Here is an 18,517-nt window from a genome sequence, read left to right as displayed (position 1 = left end):
ACATTGAACAATATTCTTTAGGAAGAAGTAATGTTGTTGAAGGAAAAAATTTAAAGATGATTTTAGCTATAGCATTTTGGACAGATTGAAGAAAAGGCTAAGACAGGTGGCGAGGAATGGGCTTTGGAATACCAGATGTGAAACGGTAAGTTCAGGAGCAGAGATTTAACTGTGGAAAATAATCAGTAGTAGAAACATGTAACTGGTTTTCCAAAGGAAAACTGTTCAAAAATCTTTGTGTGTAGAATCTTGCAACATGGTCTTTTAGATACAGCTAACCACTGCTTAATAAAGCAGTGAGCCACTTGTTTATTATTTTTGTTCATCTGGTAAGAAACCTGCTGTATTTTTTTCCATTGTAGCCAAACTCTCAAAGTTCTCCTCCTTTGAATAAACTGTTGCTACTCTTCAAGGAATTTTTTTAGTGTTTCAAACAAGCAAAATGTGTAAAGGTTTGAAGAGAAATCCTTTATTTAGATGAAGATTATTAACAACTCTTTGTTAGAATTTATAGTTAGAAATCAAAATTCAGGCAGAGAAACAGTCAAAACAAATTATAAGTTGCATGTTGTTGCATTTACATCCCAATCTCTTCAATATCTGCAATCCCCACTGCTGAGTTTTAAAGGAAAATATAGGCAATTAGGATTATCAATAAAAACTATACTTAAATCCTGTGGATAATTTTAAGAAATGGATGTTAACTTCTCAGTTTCTGTCATAGAGGCTTCTTCTATCCACCTCTTTCAGGTTGAAATACACCACATTTTGACTCTTAAGCCCTAATTTCCTGGCTGTGTTCTGTCTAAGAGATCTGGACCATTGCCTTGTCTCTAACCTATGCCAAAAACTTCCAAAATGAAGACTCTGGTTGCGACCAATGCACTAAACTTTGGTCTAATATTTATCTGCCAACTGGATATTTCTATCATATATATGCCTTATAACAACTTCAATCTCAACGTTTCTAGATGTGGAGCCATTCCTTTCCTCTAAACACCTTTCCTTCTTCCTATATTCTCTTATTTGATGATATCCTTCTCCAAGGATGGAAGAAATCAGGGAATCATTGCAAACTCCACCCTTCTTCCATATCATATCACCTATAAATCATGAAATCGTGCCAATTTTAAGCTGATAATATTTTTAAACTCAAAGTTGTCCATGTCACCTGTTGGTTTACGATAGATGAATATTCATAGGGTAAACTTAAAACTCTTTAGCAAAACATACAAGGAGCTCCACAATTTGTCATGACCAGCTCCATCTCCTCACCTTTGTTCCTGCAGGTCCTTGCCTGGAATGCCACTACCTTCCTGCCCCCCACGCTCACTTTGCTAATTCCTGCTTGTGTTTTGAGTTTCAGTTCAAGTTGTCTTCTTTAGGACGTTTTCTATGAAGTAGCTCAGGAGATGCTTTTCTCTGAGTTTTTGTAATAGTTTTGCATATCTCTTATCACTCTCCCTGCATTATATTTTGATTATCTCTGTGTCTGTCTCCCATTCTATGTTATGAAAGACTTAAAGGCAGAAACATTGGCTTATTCCTCTTTATATCCAACATGCTTAGCACAGAGAGCTTGATATCAAGTAGTAACAAGAGTATTTTTTCAGTGAATGAATGGATGTATATAGGTGTAATTAGATTAGAAAAAGAGGAATAGCATCATTACAACATTTCACCAATGCATCACTGTTTCTTCTTCCCGATTTTTACTAATATTGAGATCCATAAGTCACAGTGACAAAATCGTAGGCTGTTGAGGAGGAAAAGATACTGGTTCTTCTAATTTAAGAGATTGTTTTCTTGCATTTCTCTCCATTTTACGTGAGAGATCTAGTGAGATCTAAGTATTCGAGTTTCAGAGCATGTTTTTCTTAATTTCTTATTTTAATAGACTTAAACAGTTTAAAACCACCATAAATGTCTTTATTAAAAATATTCAGGTCATAATTATTTGAAGACAATTCTATCCTACTCTATGCATGTGAGGATAGATGTCCTTATTACCTGTTCATAGTTTTGGTTTTGGATTTTTTTTTCTAGAGTGCTAATTAACTGTACTTAGTTCTATGCTTAAAAATCAGAATGTTTAAATGCTCAACCTAAACATAATGCATTTTAATGAAATACATTCAGTTGATACAAATAAGTAATTAGATACCATATTCTGGCTCTTGAAAAAAAGGACAAAGAAAATCAAGAGTTGTACATACACTGGTATATTGAAGCTTACTGTCATTTCCTTAAGGTTGATTTTGTTCCCTGCCCTTAAACACATATGGTGTATCATGCTGTATCTTCAGGCTGTGCCAACTATGCATAGTATAGCCATGGAAAGGAAGAAACACAAAATGCAAGATCTTGATCTTCAAAGATACCTAATATCCCTTTGCTCAGAAGCAGTTGTTACAGCTACAGTGTTAAAAAGTCTTCTAAAGAAGTGTAAATGTCTGTCTGTACACCTTTAGTCTTAGGCATAATTCAAGAGACCCAGGAAATATGGTCACTGTAAATCAAAGCAGTAACAAAGGTCTATAGATAGGAGAGAATTATGTTCTTTAGTTGTCTAGAGATTACGCTAGTGGATTTGTTTTCCTGAGGGAAGGAAAGACTCTTTTACTTTCTTTCTGCTTCTTTTCTCAGGGTTCAACTATTCCCTACTTCAGGAAGGTGATTTAAATAATGTGATAGATTTGTATTTTAAATCCGTGCTCTGTGTATGCTCATCAGATTGGTAACAGGGCAGAGCAATTAATAGAGATTGCCAGGGAAATAGGTTTCTGATGATTGGGGAATAACTCTATGGCATTAGATTTTCTGCCTATTCTGTGGTTATAAAATGATTTGTGGGAAAGATAAAATTAAATTCATTACGGTAGGATCTGGCTGTAGACATCTGTAGGAAATGTTCGTAAGAATTTGAGAAACTAATTTCAAAGAATCATCAGGTGCTTTATCTAGGGGGCATATTTAGGATTGATGATCCTTTGTTTAGCAAATCATCTTCATGGATTTCTTCTGAGAATGCAGACATGAGCCTAAACATTATTTACAAAAGGGAATGGAGAACTGAACTGTTCTTCCCAAGAAATTAACTAGAATAGGGAGTTGGAGGTTATCTGATAGAGACAGGAAAGGAAGAACATAGAAATCTGGGTCCAAAGTATGATATTATCAATGAAAAATTAATCAGAGCAGGAAATGCCCAGTAGAATTTAGGAGTGTGATGTCTAATAACCAATTTTAAGATTTTGTTGTATTATGTAGTGTAACCGTCAGTTTTTGTTATCACAAATTTTCTCAAAAAATGGATTATGTTTACATAAAACTTATGTTAGGCTTACACGCAGCAAGTAGGAAAAATATAAGAAATACAAGAATCTCCTGAGAAATTAAGGAGATGTGTTTAAGCATTTTAACTTAAAATTTAAAATACTGGATAACCCCAGCAGGCAGAGTTACTTTAAGGAAAGTTATTGTCTCACATATAGACAAATCCATAAAAATGTTTCACACTAGTGATTTCCATGGCATTCACAATAGTAGGATTTAATGATGCCTAGACAAATGAAAAAAAGATATCTTCTTGGTTTCATAGTTTCTTTTACATGGAATATGTGCATTAAGGAAAAAAAATTTAAGATAAAAACATTTTGCATTTTTCCCTTTACTTTTGAATATCTGGTAGTTGGACTGTCCATCAGTTTTAAATGAAGGTTCAATGGCTTACAAACCTTTTTATTTATAGAATTATTTCTTCTCACAAAATCTTACATTGCAAACAACTATATTAAAAAATAAAGGTAAGAAACAAAAGAAATACTCTAGCTGAAGCATGGGTGAGATTTCATTAAGTATACCTGCAGGGGAGGAGGAAATGATAACTAATAACATCAGATGTGTCCTTCTTATTCTCTTCATATCCAGCTTCTCATCTCAGAGTTCTACATTGGCTCAGAAAAAAATGGCCTTATCAGATAACACTTGACAGAATTAACCACACTCTTCTGTTTGTTGTTTGTTACATGGATTAAAAATATATATTTTCCCACTTGTTTGTCTTTCTAAAACCACAGACTCTTTGCTCAATCTAATATGTGCCTTTTGTCTTTATTGCTTCCCATCCAGCACTTACTCCTTCTTAAATTGTAACTGAAATTGCATTGTCTGTCTTTCCTTGATTCCTTGTGATGGCTTTCTCATTTGGCTTGTAACTTCCCCTTCTGTTTCTCTCTATATGGTCTTCAATCTACTTATGCTATGCCTCCCATTCTCATTCTACTCTCTTCCCTGCATACCTATCTTTCTTCATCAAAACTCCTTTACTGGTTGCCTCTTCCAAAACTAAGGGAATGCTATTTACTCATTCTTCTAATAGGCACCTAAAGAATTTCTCATATGCCCAGTCCAGTTTCAAGTAATATAATAGTTACTTGCAAAATCATTTTGTAGAAAAAAATTAAATGAAACAAATCTTGAAATAGAAAAGTATGAACAGCAATTCCATCACGGAATCCTTCAAGGAAGCCTAAATATTGTAGAAATTCCAAATAACATGCAATTGTGGACAAAAGTTAATTAGCAACTATTCATGGAGTTAGAAAGAAAAGGACTTATCAAAAGAATCAGCATTAATTTACCAAGAACAAAATATGTCAGTCGATCTCATTTCAAAAATTTTGTCATGCTTACCAGCAATGAGAGATTAAAAAAATAAAATAGATCTAGTATATTTGAAATTTTAAAGGCATTTTACAGGACATCTGGAAATTTTCTTATGGGCAAGATAAAATGTAAAATATATACGGTTAGAGATTGGTGGATTCATGACTTGTTAAATGACAGAACCCATACTATTGATAATGCCTTTATGTAGGGAGGAGGAGAGTTACAGGGTTAGGCCCTAGGAGTCCATCCTTTTCCTTTTTCTAATAGTTATTGTCTAGGACACATGAAGAGAAAACATACTAAATCTGAAGGTAATACAAAGCTGGGAGGGAGTCTTTTCCCAAAAAGGCATGAAAATCCTGGATTAATGAATTTTCAGATACAAACTGAATCGAATGCTGATATTATAGTGTCTACATTCTTACACACAAGCCAACTGACCAAGTAAAGGTGGGAGGAGGTGACTCAGCAGCAACAAAGTCAGAAAAGACTAAGAACTTCCGTTTCCTTTGTGTTCAATGTGTTCTAAGTTGTTTTTGGCTCATAAGGTCTTTCTGAGGTTGAGCCCCTCAGAGTTTCACAAGTGGTCATTAATTACGCCACAGGCTTGTCCTCAGATTCACTCTCCAGGGACTAGAACATGGATTTTTGGAGAGCCACAACTCAAACCAAACAACCTTATCTAATTGCCAAGGACCAATACATTCTGATACGCACATATATGCTAATTATATTTAATGGAAAAGTTATATTTGAGACTTAAAATCGAACGGTGCACACATACATCTTAGGAAACACAATCAAATAGATATGAGGGCTAGGTATTGGGGATAGAGTTTGCACATGGGAAAAATAAGGGGATTTTTATGCATGCAGTCTCAATGTAATGGTTCGAGTTTGGGGTCTACATGTTAAGAATTTGAATTTTTTTAAATTTGACACACTGGGACTATGACTAATCTTCTGTAAACTCAAGTGAACTAAATACATGGAAATGCATTATCATATTCATTTCTTTTAACACTTGTGAAAATGTCACTTATGGTGCCCCATGAATTCCTGTGAATTCCCTTTTTTTAGTATTATACATTAGCAAAGGGTGTGAAAAAAAACATAATCAAATTAAAGCTAAAACACTTCCATAGGCCAAAAAAAAGAGAGAAAGAAAATCTGCTTAGAAATCAGGCCTGGAGGAGGAACAAGAAGTCCAATGTGAACTTTTGGTAGCTGTTCAGTGTTTTTGTTTTTCTAAATGTAGGCCTGTGAGGGAGAAGTGAGAATCAGTGCAGAGCCACGCTCTCTAAGGAAATCCGTTGCTTCCCACTGTCTTGGCGCTAGAGTGTGGTAAATTGCTAGAGATGATACACAACATATGGAAGAGGAACGTATGTGATGAGATGGACATAATTTATCTGTCTTTCTCATTTCTCTGCTATTTTCCCACTCCTTCCTAATTATAAACACTGTCAAATTTCATCAACTTTCCCTGTCTTTTCTTTGGTATTTGATAATGTTGACATCTCCTAATCCTTAATTCTGGTTTGGTATTCAAATTTAGTTTGATTTTGAGGAAAGAGGAAAGGAAACAGATTAGTGCATTAAAAATCATTAAAATGATGTAAATAGTATTATAACGGATTGGTGGGATTTAGCCTGCACTCAATAAACTGAAGAGAGCAACGAGGTAAATAGAAAGAAAAGAGACAGAAGCAAGTTAGTAGACCTTATGGTCAGATTTAGTCCCCAGCTGCTTTTTAAAAAAATATCCCACTTACGATTTCTAAAGAGCAAAAGGACTGTAGATATTTTAGGGTGTGTGGAGATACAAAGAAAAGCCTTTGTATGGCACATTCTCTGAAACCTTTTTTCCACCATATATAATTTGACCATTGGGCGTCTGCCCCTCAGGACAATTGACCTACCTGGAGTCTACAAGGACTCACACATAGGGGTGGAAGGTTCATATCCTCAGAGCTCTAGAGAATCTCTGGGAACTGACAACAAACAAAACAACAGTCTAGCCAAAGCTGAGTCTTCTTACCCTAGATTCAAAATATTTCTGTGGTTTGTTCTTTTTATACTTAAGAGATATGTACTATATATTTTCTAAGGAAAGCCAATATATGAAAAATCTAGTGTATAATAGTACATAAAAGGTTTTCTTTAAATTTTCGAAAAATTTTAGGCTTGCAGAAAGTTGCAAATATGATACAAAGAATTCCCATATACACTTTTCCTAGATTCCTCAAATGTAATAATTTTACTGCATTTACTTGATCATTCTCTATCTCTACACACACATGCACAGGTATTTTTTCCTGAAATGTTTAAGACTAATTTGCAGCCATGATGCCCCTTTATCCATTATGGTATAACTTTTGCTCAAAAAATTACAGCCAGAATTATTTAGATAACAAAGTTCTTTATTGCACAAGAAGACTGAGGTATAAAGTTTATAAATAATTATTTATAAGTAAGCTTCCAGGAACATTTCTCATGTGAATTAAAATGTACCTTTTATGTTTGTGTTTTGTTCTGAATGAAGAAAGAGCTACCAACATTTGCATAGTGGTAACCTGGAGAAATTTAAAATGAGCAATAGCACGATTTAATATAGTTATCACTTCTTGAATGCAAACCATGAGCTAGGCACTGTACAATGTGATGTGGTAGGCATGTGTGTATGTGTGTGTATCTGATCTCTAAAAACAATGTCACACGGAAGGCATTTTTGTCTCATTTTGCAGATAAAATTCTCTTGGACCTCTTTATTTGTGGATAAAATTTGAACCTCTAAGAGACTGAGTAACTTGCATACTGTCACAAAGCTGGTAAATGTTAGAGTTGAGATTTCCAGAAACTTGTCTTTTTTTTAATAGAGTAAATAATGTGTAAAAATGCCTACTTCACTTTTACCTTCATCTCGCTGAAAAGAAAGCTGGCCAGTAGTAAAATTAAACACAGGACTTTCCATGAAGGTGTCTTGGAATGAGCGTTTTTAATTTCCCTTATCAATTTATTAATGTGTTGTGTCAATCATTGTGAAGAAACATATCTGAAGTCAACACAATTCCATCTTGCTTTAAAGTAAACCCATTTACTCCTTAGGAACTCTGTAGAAGCATAAGAAAAAAACCTTTCTTTATTAAAAATAAAAAACAAATCAAAACCCCATTTATTTAAAGTCCTTGATCAAGTTACACTGTATACCTTCAACAACCATAATTATTTTACCCTTTTTCCTAGGTTCTGTACATCATTCTTTCGATCATTTTGGTTTCCTTCTGTAATGCTCTTTTTATTTCCCTAAAATCTTTCTAAATATAGACACACAGAATACGTTTGTTGAAAATTGATTAGACCAATAAAAGAAAGCTCTTGTCTATTATAACCTTGTTCATATATATATGAGAATCATTTCGTTCTTTTACAATCTTGCTGACTCTAATAAATATGATTTAAGAATTATTATTTATTGAGTTCTTTGATATCATTTATTTAATTGACATTATGGCACTCAACCATACAAAATTCTTTCTTTACAAATGAGAAGACTCAATATTTACAACCTCTATAACTAAATTAAAAAGATTACAGAACTAGGAAGCGGAGACAATATTTAAATATAACTCTATAAGACTAAAATTCTTTGAGTTTGATCATTATTCTATACACTAATAAATATGGTCATTATAATAAATATAATAACACTTTTCATTTATTCAGTGCTGACTATATGACAGGATTTGGTGCTGATTTTTAAATTTTAAAAATTTTAAAAATTTTAAAACTCTTAATAGGAGTTGGGACTCATTTCAAGGTACGATCTGGGGACTGCAAGATACAATTGGGATGGCATAATATAGGGAATATATGAAACTTTGACAGGAGAATTTTTTTCTGAGATTTATTTTATTTTTATGTTTATTTGACTCCAAATCATGTGTTGATCTATAAATGTTAACATCTAGTCTTTTAAAGGCACTAATATGTGTAAGGAAACTTAGCATCTTTATACAGACACTTCAAGCAAAAGACCAAATAGTACTGTTGCCTGATTTTCCCTCTGACTTCAAGAGATTAACCTCTTTTATTTTATTAAATCCTTACAACAACCTGATATGGTAGGTAGTTTCTCTTTATTTTAGAGATGAGTAAACTGAGGGCTAAAAAAGTTAATGGCTCAAGGGCAGGCAGTATCTGAGTTTGGAGTTGGTATAACATCTGGAGGAATGGTCTTGATTTTCCTATTTTACATTATTATTTTCTATTCATGAATTTTAAACCACATCTTGAGTCAACTTTGAAAATTATATTTTTCCTAGAAAAATCAGCTGTGTTTTTTAGTTTAAAATTTTATTTCAGATAACAATTGTATATTTTATTAGATTAAATAGGGAATTTAAAAAGTATTTCTCTGGATCTGTGGTTTGAAGGTTTTATTCCTTTGTTAATGAATTTGGGTCTTTTGCTCTTTTAAAAAAAATTATTTTGTTTGTCTTTTCTAAGAATCAGCTCTTGAATTTATTTGTTACTCTACAATTTTTTAATTTTTCTAACTTCTTTTTTCTTTTATCTTGATTTTTCCAGCTTGAAAAAGTTGAACTTTACCAATTAGACCCCAGCTGCCAAGTCCAATGTGTTTTTCTTAGCCCCCACACTACTTGATCCTTCTATAGATTTAACATAGTTGGACAGAACTTTCTTCTTAAAGCTAGCCCCACAAATTCTTAATTTCATAACTTTTATTTTTGAATTCTTCCTAATCCACTCTCAGTCTTAATCATTAGTTCATCTTCCCATCATCCAAATTGAGAATCTCCTCCAAATTGAGTTCTTGGCTCTCAACATTTCTGTCCTAACTCTTTGACTTGAGGTTACAGCAACTTTCTAAACTTCAACCACCATTTTCAAGAATATGATTTTTTAACAGTTTTATTAGAATACAATTTACATACCAAAAATTTACCTGTTATGAAATATAATTATAACCAATTGAATTGTGAACCAATTCAATGATTTTTAGTATGTTTTGAGACTGTACAACCATTATCCAGTATTAGAACATTTCAATTACCCCCTAAAATTCTCTCATGTCAATATGCAGTTAATTCATGCTCTCATCTACAAACCAAAGCAACAACTAATCTGCTTTCTTTTTTTTATAAATTTGCATTTTTGAACATTTCATGTAAGTGGAATGATGCAATATGTAGTATTTTGCATCTGACTTCTTTCAAATAGCATAATGTTTTGAGGTTCATTCATGCTGTAACATGTATCAAAAAAAAGGTTCACTCTTACTTTTTGCTGAATATTAGGCCATTGTTTGCATATACCACACTTTATTTATCTGTGCACCACTTTATGTACACTTGGACTTCATTTTTAGCCTTATTTCTACACTCCTTAGAACAGAGTCCCCCAATATTATATAACATAAAGATTCTTCCTGACCTGGACCCCTGACTTCTTCTCCAAATTGTCTCCAGCTAGTCTCAATATGCATCTCGTTATGTCAATACCAACCTTTTTATAGTACACAAAATAAAGCATGCCATAGCATTACTTTAGGCCTTTGCCCATAATATTCCCTCTTTGTGACACCCCCACCTTACTAAACTCCTCCTCAGCCTAAAGATCAGCTCAAGGCTCTCTTACCCTATTTGGTTGTCCTTGTTTTGTTATTCAAATCCCTGTTAAAGTTCTTATCACACTATATTGTAATTTTGGGTTAGTGTGATTGTGTGCAGTTAGGGATTGTATTGTAATTAGCCTATTAATCCAAGGTTCTGGTACTGTTCTTGGCACATTAGTTAAACTCTATTTAGGGTTATTTAATTTGAATTGACATTAATGAAACACATCTAATGTCTAATTTCGTAGATGGCCAAAACTAATTAAAAGAGAAAGACTGAGACTTTCTCAATGCTAGAAATGCTAGCCAAAAACCTCTAAAAACCTTACTCTTCTCCACATTGTTTGCTTAACTGTATTTCTGGATATTAATAAGTTTAAATATATAGTTTTTATTCTCTTCTAAAGTTGAAAAGTAAGTTAGAGACAAAAATATATAAAAAAAAAATAGGTGTGGGTTGGAGGAAAAATACACCAAATGTAAGATAAGGAGTCTAGTTGGTAGTAATATTTTGACAATGCTCTTGCATAGTTTGTAACATGTTTCACACCAAATGCAAAGAGTTGGTGGAGGGGTGATGTATGAGACCCTTGTGTGATACTATGTATGTTTACTATGTAAGTTCGCAATCTTTACTATACACTTATTGTTTATGTGTGTTCATACATAATGATATACTTCGATAAAAAGAAAAAGTTAAAATGTAAGTTAGAAAATTTTTAAAATTCTCTTTTGGTCCTCATATTTAGTTTAAAGAATAGAAAAATACTTGGGTACTCCTTTATTCCTTGTCTCAATATCTCAATAAAATTGACAGTATACATTGGCGAAACTTTGCCTTCCTCAGTGACTTCCTATTGTAGCCAGGATGGTAGTGGATTGCAGTAATGACAGTTCTCATGTCTCATCATTTCACTATTATGGGACAAGCAAAATATAGCAAATATTTTTGCTGTGATGTAGGGGTGAAGAGGCAGGCATTCAATGACATAAATAATTTTGAAAAATACACTTTGTACCATAATTTATATTTCATTTTTAAAATGTCATTATACAAGTATATTCTATAAAAACTTGAGAAGCAAACAAAATTCCTTAAAAGTCTTATTTTTTTAATTAAGAGGTTTCTTTCATGTCTAATTTTTCCATAACAGTCTTTAACACAGAAATCCCAGTACAAGTAAAATGCCTCTTGAACTAATGTCAAAGCCAGTGCCTTTTGAGAGTTTTGGTAGATTGCCTATGTGGGAGTCACAGGCCCAGGCTTCCCCTCCTTAAACCATGTAGCTGCCTGCATGACCTCAACACTCACTAATTAAAAAAATAACAATCCTCCCCAGAGAATGTACAGATGGTATTGCAAACTCTAATCTCCTCAAGGCTGCTTGCTCCTTTCTTGGTATAACATCACCAGACACCCTGTTTGTGTGCTTCATGTAACTCTAGCAGAGACTCTGTTCTCATATCCTATGGAATGTCTTTGTTCTGAGACCCCTATATTGCCCCTCCTTTTCTTGCCTCTTTGCAGGGTGCTCTCTTCAATCTCCAAACCACTGCCTTTGGAGACTCTCTCCAATCAGTAAGTCTCAATAAAGCTCATGTCTGTTTTAGTGACTGGTGTGTTCTTTGGTACTGTGGCTGCCCCAGCTTGTATCCTTCAGGAGTTGAGTTGGCCCACTTGGCGAGCCAGCCAGGAGACCAAGGGACCACCGACAGTGGTGGGCATGAGCTGCAGGAAAGAAGAATCTGTGGGAGAAATCCCAAGTTGGCCTATAACATCTACGTGGTGGCTGCTGTCCTGGACAAGTGGGGACTGACGAAAGAATATGGGGACACTTTGAAGACTCTGATGGGTATACTGCCTGTGCTACAGCAGGTAACAGAGCAACTGTATTTAAATAAGAAAAGGGGAGATTACAAGATGGCAGTGGCTTAGCTTGGCCCCTGTGAGGAGCTTTATGGATGGCTACGGAGGCAGAACAAGAGACAAACTCTGCTTGGAGAAGAGTACACTGATTCAGATGTAGAAACTATAGAAGAATTTTTAAATCTTAATGTTAGAATGTTTGTTCGAAGGATGGCTATATCACAGATACAACATCCCACACAAGCAGGATTGCTGAACAGGGTACCTGTCAGTGAAACCATGCTTGTAAGAAACTATTCTCCTGGAAAGTTAACTGAGATAGGGAAAATATTCCTGCAGCAATTCTGAACCTCTTGTCACCTGGATGGTGTGACTGTGGGCTAGTGGGGGCTGATGGAATTAGTTTAACTGCTGGAGAAGTGGGAAAAGCTAGGAACATTTATGTTCTTTGTTCTATTTCCATGTTAATTCTAAATGGGCCTGGATAACCACATTGATAAAATTGGTGCTGTTAAAGGTTAGTAACTTTTGAACTGGACAACTCTATGAAAATAAAAGAGGGAAAAAAAAGAAAGAAAGAAAAAAAAGAAAACTGCTCTCTGCTTTTGCAAGCCTGCAATTCAATCCTGATTTAGCCCTGGTAGCATCTAGCCTCCCCTGCCAAACTGCCTCCAGAAAACTGTTTCAGAAATATGTCCTTGTAAATATTTCATATTATAGCTCACCAAAAAATTGATAAATAGTAAACTAAGATCCCTATGAACTATTAGTGTTCTAGTATTGCATGATACTAAATATTTGAAATGCAGGGAAGTTTATGTTTGCATATAACCAAATTGAATCATTATTCTCGTTCAGTGTTGGTGATAATTGTGTGTTGTAAGAGATTGCTTACAGTTTCCAAAATCATTCTGGTAACTTCAGTATGTAAGGTATATAGAATGTGTTTTTTTAATTATTAAGTAAAAAGAAAGTAATGCTGTCCCAAGATAAAATGAATGGTTATTAAGAAAGAAGAAAATGTGGGACTAAACCTGAATGGATACAGGAAGTGCAGAAGGTTCATGGAAAAGGAATGTTTGTAGTCAAAGTTGAGTAAGATTTCTCTCTATAAAGTTTAAAAGCTTTAGTAACGAATAGTATGCTAGTGCAAAACTAAAATTTGGTTCTCTTAAAGTGAACATAATGCTCAAATCTAACAACTTTTAACACTTTGCTTTCTCAAAGTCAAACACTAGAAAGTATCTTTTTTTATTTCAAACTATTGGAAAAGATTTGTTCTTTCACCTTGAAAAAAATGAAGTACTGAACATAGTTAAATTCATTTAAGACGTTATAAGTTGAATGAAAAGTATTTAGAAAGTTATAAAAATTAAAAGGGATTGTCTAACATTCTGTTAATCAAAGCTGTTTGGGTAAAATGTTCATATAAATACTTAAAAATTGTATATAATTCCTAGAAATTTAATAATGTCTTCTGCATAATATTAGATAAAAATATTATGTTAAGCACGGTTTTAATATTTTAAAGATGTTATAAATCACAGAAACAACCTCTCTACTTGGGAATCAAAAGGTGGATGCTTTGACTTGTACTTGTCTGATTTGCCCCACCTGCACTAAAGAAGCAACCCTATGGTTTTAAAAAACAGTGACCATTAAGGGGCTGGCCAGGGGTGGCACATGACAGTAAACTAAATAAATTAACACCATCGCTGTATGCAGCAGTCTCAAACATCTCTGGCTTATTGCAAAATTTAGTACCCAGTTATGTCACTATTACTTTGTTTTAGATCTTGCTAATGCTTTCTTTAGGGTCCCTTCAGACAAGTCAAGCCAAACTGTATTCACCTTCACATGGGAAAGCTGACAAAGAACTTTTATATGCATAGCCCAGCCATCTGTCATGGCTTCCTTGCAAAAGATCTGGCTGTGTGGAAGAAACCTTCTGCCGTGTGGAAGAAACCTGTAACTGTAATCATATTTCATTATATTGATGATATTATGTTAACCAATAATTGTCTTTCAGAATTAAAAGAAGCGTCAGAGACAATAGTTTCTCATCTTGAAAACTGGGGATGGGCAATCAATTGGGACAAGCTGCAAGGCTCTGGCTCCTCTGTCAAAATCTTGGGTTTTGTTTGGTCAGGTAAGACAAAAACTATACCTTCTTCTCTAATCATTAAAGTAGAGTATCTTCCTACAGCACAAACTCCAAAACAATTGATAGCTTTTCTGGGGTTGTTGAGGTACTGGAGACCATTCATCCCTCACTTAGATCAAATTTTAAAACCACTGTATGTGTTATTCAGGAAAGATCATGCACAGGAATGGGAGGACCCCCAGCAGGCTACTTTTGAAGAAGCAAAAGTGCAATAGCCCAGACTCAAACACTAAAGGGGGTGGACCTTGATTTATGCAGTCAATTGGATATGGCTAGCAGCTATATTGGCTTTGGGTGGGGTTTGTGGCAAAGGCAACAATCCAAATAAGTACCCCTTGGGTTTTGGTCACAGTTGTGGAAAAGGGGTGAATTATGATATAGCTCCAAAGAGAAAGAGCGATGTGCAGCCTATCATGTCTGGTTGCAAGTTGAGGGCTTAATCCAAAAGTGTCGTGTCACTCTGAAGACTGCTATCCCTATCCAGGGGTGGATCGCAGATATGGAGAATAAGGCTCGCTCTGGTAGTGTGCAAATAAGTACTTTAGCAAAGTGGAAAGCTTACCTGCTGCAGTGCAGTGTCTTCCATTCTAGCCCATTAAGTACTGAGATTCATGAGATCCTAGGCCCAGAGTCTTATGTGGAAGATTCTTTGACCCAAGCTGCAACCCCCAATGTGGTTGTTGAAGTGCTCACTGAAGCACGTATGAGAACAGTTCCAGAAAATGCATGGTGCATGGATGGTTCAGCTAGTGGAGAGTCTCCTGTGTGGATGGCTGTAGCTGTGCAGCCTAGCACTGACACTTTTTTGGTGGGAAACAGGCACCATGCAGTGCATTCAGTGGGTTAAAAGTTGTGTGGATGGTTATAGTGCAAAAGCCTAGAGCTGCATTAACAACAGTATTGAAAGCTGGGCAGTATATAAAGGCCTTACCACCCAGATGGCAGCTTGGAAACAGGAACAATGGACTGTTGTGGGTTGCTCTATAGAAGGATATTCTGGGATACCTGTCAGCGGTGACAGGTAACTGTCTATCACATCCCTGTCTACTCCTCTACACGCCTCTTGGGAATGTTGAAACAGATACTCTCACAAAGGTCCAAAGCAGAAGAGTGGCTTCACAGGAAAAGCAGATATCATGGCTACCAGTCTCTGTGGTGCCAAGCCCAGCAGTTCCAGCTGCCAGCCCCTCACCAACAGCTTATGGACGTTACCCATGAGTGTCTGTCATTCTCTTTCCAACAACCATGGCATTTACCTCACCAAATGGGACATATTGGCCGAGCACAAACTCCAGTAGCATGATGGCAAGTCAGTTACATTAGTCCTCTCCTGCTCTTGGAAGGAGCAAGATAAGCTGCAGACACTGTCATGGGACACTTGTTGACCTTCGCAGCAGGAAAGATCAACCAGAGGGCTACTATTTGCTGCCTAGTAAAAGTAAGTTCCCTATACAGGATGACAGCCCAAATTGATAGTGACCAAGGAACTCCATTTACCGGTCACCTCATGCAGTTTTGAGCTGTGGACCAGGATATTGTTTATATCTTCCATCTACTTTATAACCCCATTGGCGCAGGTCTCAGAGAAAGGATGAAAGGCCTTTTTTTTTTTAATCCCCTCCCCCTTTGTGGCTTGCTTGCTGTCTACTCTCTGTGTCCATTCACTGTGTGTTCTTCTGTGTGTCTGTATTTATTTTTATTTATATACCCCCCGCCTTGTGGCTTGCTTGTTGTCTGCTCTCTGTGTCCATTCGCTGCATGCTCTTCTGTGTTTTTTTTTAACTTGTCTCCCTTTTTGTTGCTTCACCTTGCTGTGTTGGCTCTCCGCGGTGCTTGTGGGCCGGCGCCTCTCCACACGCAGCATGTGGGTGAGCCTGCCTTTACAAGGAGGCCCTGGGACGTGAACTCAGGGCCTCCCATATGGTAGATGGGAGCCCAACTGATTGGGCCACAGTCACTTCCCAAGATGAATGACCTTTTAAAGGAACAAATAAAAGGCAACAATGGATCTTTACAAAAAGGACTAAGAAGCTGTATCCAGCCTTGACCTGTTTAAATTCATTACCTCCGCTGAGGCTCTAGTTGAAATGCTAATAGCAGGACCAATGCAGGCAATGAGAATGCAAGTTAAAGGACACCAGCTACTCTACAGCTCAAAAGGAGAAGTAATAATAATCTATTGTTCCCTATGCCTTAAACTATAGAAACTGGAGGAAATGCAGTCCTTTGGCTATAGTACTGGGCTATGCAGCCTCCCTGGTTGGAAATCTTAAGCCCATGGTGAATAGGAGTCACACAAAACATTGTTATAAGACCATACATTGTACAAAAAAATGCTAGTAAAAGTCTTTATTAATAATCTGGGGTCTCCTATTCCCAATGGGTTTCTTTGTGTATCTATGTGGACTCTTCTTATGCCTAAACTAGTTTTTTTTTTCCTTCTATTTTCAAAAAAATGTTACAGTCAAGAAATATGAGGTCCCCATAAACCTCCCACCCCCCTCAACCCACTCCATCCACATCAGCAACTTCTTTCATCATCGTGGAACATTCATTGCATTTGGTGAATACCAAATGGAGCACCACTGCACCACATGGATAATAGTTTACATTGGAGTTTACACTTTCCCTTAGACCACCATGGCAGGACATACAATGTCCAGCATCTGTCCCTGCAGTACCACCCAGGACAACTCCAAGTCCTGAAAATGCCCCCACATCATATCTCTTCTTCCCCCTCCCTACCCTCAGCAGCTACCGTGGCCACTTTCTCCACATCAATGCTACAATTTCTTCCATTACTAATCACAATAGTTCCATAGTAGAATATCAGTAAGTCCACTCTAATCCATACTCTATTCCTCTATCTTGTGGACCCTGGGATGTTTATGTCAACTCCACCTCTATACTGAGAGCTAAACTAGTTTTTGATGTTACCAAAAAAACTAAGAGAATTTAGAAGGGGAAAAATGTATGATATTGAAAATCCCTTTCTAAAACCCTCTTACCTGGTGTTTTGTTATCTACTAATGGAACTGTAGCTTGTATACTGTTGGGCCAGCATGTTTTGTTCCCCATAAGCATCTTTCTTTTTTCCCATAGGGCCCTAGCCAATTCATTTCTGCAGTGGGCTTCAGCAGTAACTCATGGCCACAATCAGCCCCAATGTTGGATTTTCACAGACCAACCCTGGGTGCTACTGGCCTTCCTTAGACTGCCACAACTGCAAACTGGATGGCATGGAATACCTTGCTGGCATGGTATAATACAACCCATCAATAAGTTTGGAACAAGACCTTTTCCTTTAAGAGTGAAATCTAGCTAACACCTTATGATAAGACTCATAAATATATTTCTTCCTTGTAAAGGAGCACATGAATAAATCTAAATCTTTATTAAGATATGCTGTATATGATGCTTTAGGATGAGGATATTCTTTTGTGGCACATGCTCGACCTGTGCCCTCATTAATGTTCAACACTATATATAGTCCTGATTGCTCCTGTAATATTTCACAAGCTCTAAATAATATGCAAAAGCACATTTATTAATAAAATAGCTACTGACCCTCTATCTGACTGGTTTAACTCCTTTTCTGGTCTCTGGTGACGTGTCTCCATAGGTTTACTAACTTTTAGTGGAAGACTCATTACTCTGTTGTCTGTTACACTGTTGCTGTAAAATATGGATGCAAAATGTGTCCTATGATCAATGCTGTCTTCTCTGTGAGGGTGGATTGTGAGAGCCTGGACCAAGTCTTCTTCTCCTTAATGAAACACAGCCCAAGGCATGTAGACTCCTGCATGACCTGGACCCTCATTATTAAAAAAGCAACAACTTCCTCAAGGGAAAAGAATGTACAGATGGTACTGCAAACTCTAATCTTCTCAGGGCTGTATATACTCCTTTTCTGGTATAACATCACAAGACAGCCCATTTGTGTGCTTCGTATAACTCTAGCAGAAACTCTGTTCTCATACCCTATGGAATGTCTCTGTTCTGAGATCCTTTATGTTGCCCCTCCTTATGTTGCCTTTTATAGAGCATTATCTTCATTCCCTGATCTGCTGCCTTTGGAGACGCCTGTTTGTAAGTCCCAATAAAGCTCATGTCTAATTCAGTGCCTGGTGTGTTCTTTGGTGTCATGGGTGCCCAACTCGTGTCCTTCAGGAGTTGG

Source organism: Dasypus novemcinctus, chromosome 11, assembly GCF_030445035.2.
Source record: "Dasypus novemcinctus isolate mDasNov1 chromosome 11, mDasNov1.1.hap2, whole genome shotgun sequence".
Taxonomy (NCBI): domain Eukaryota; kingdom Metazoa; phylum Chordata; class Mammalia; order Cingulata; family Dasypodidae; genus Dasypus; species Dasypus novemcinctus.
Note: the sequence above shows the minus strand (reverse complement) of the source record.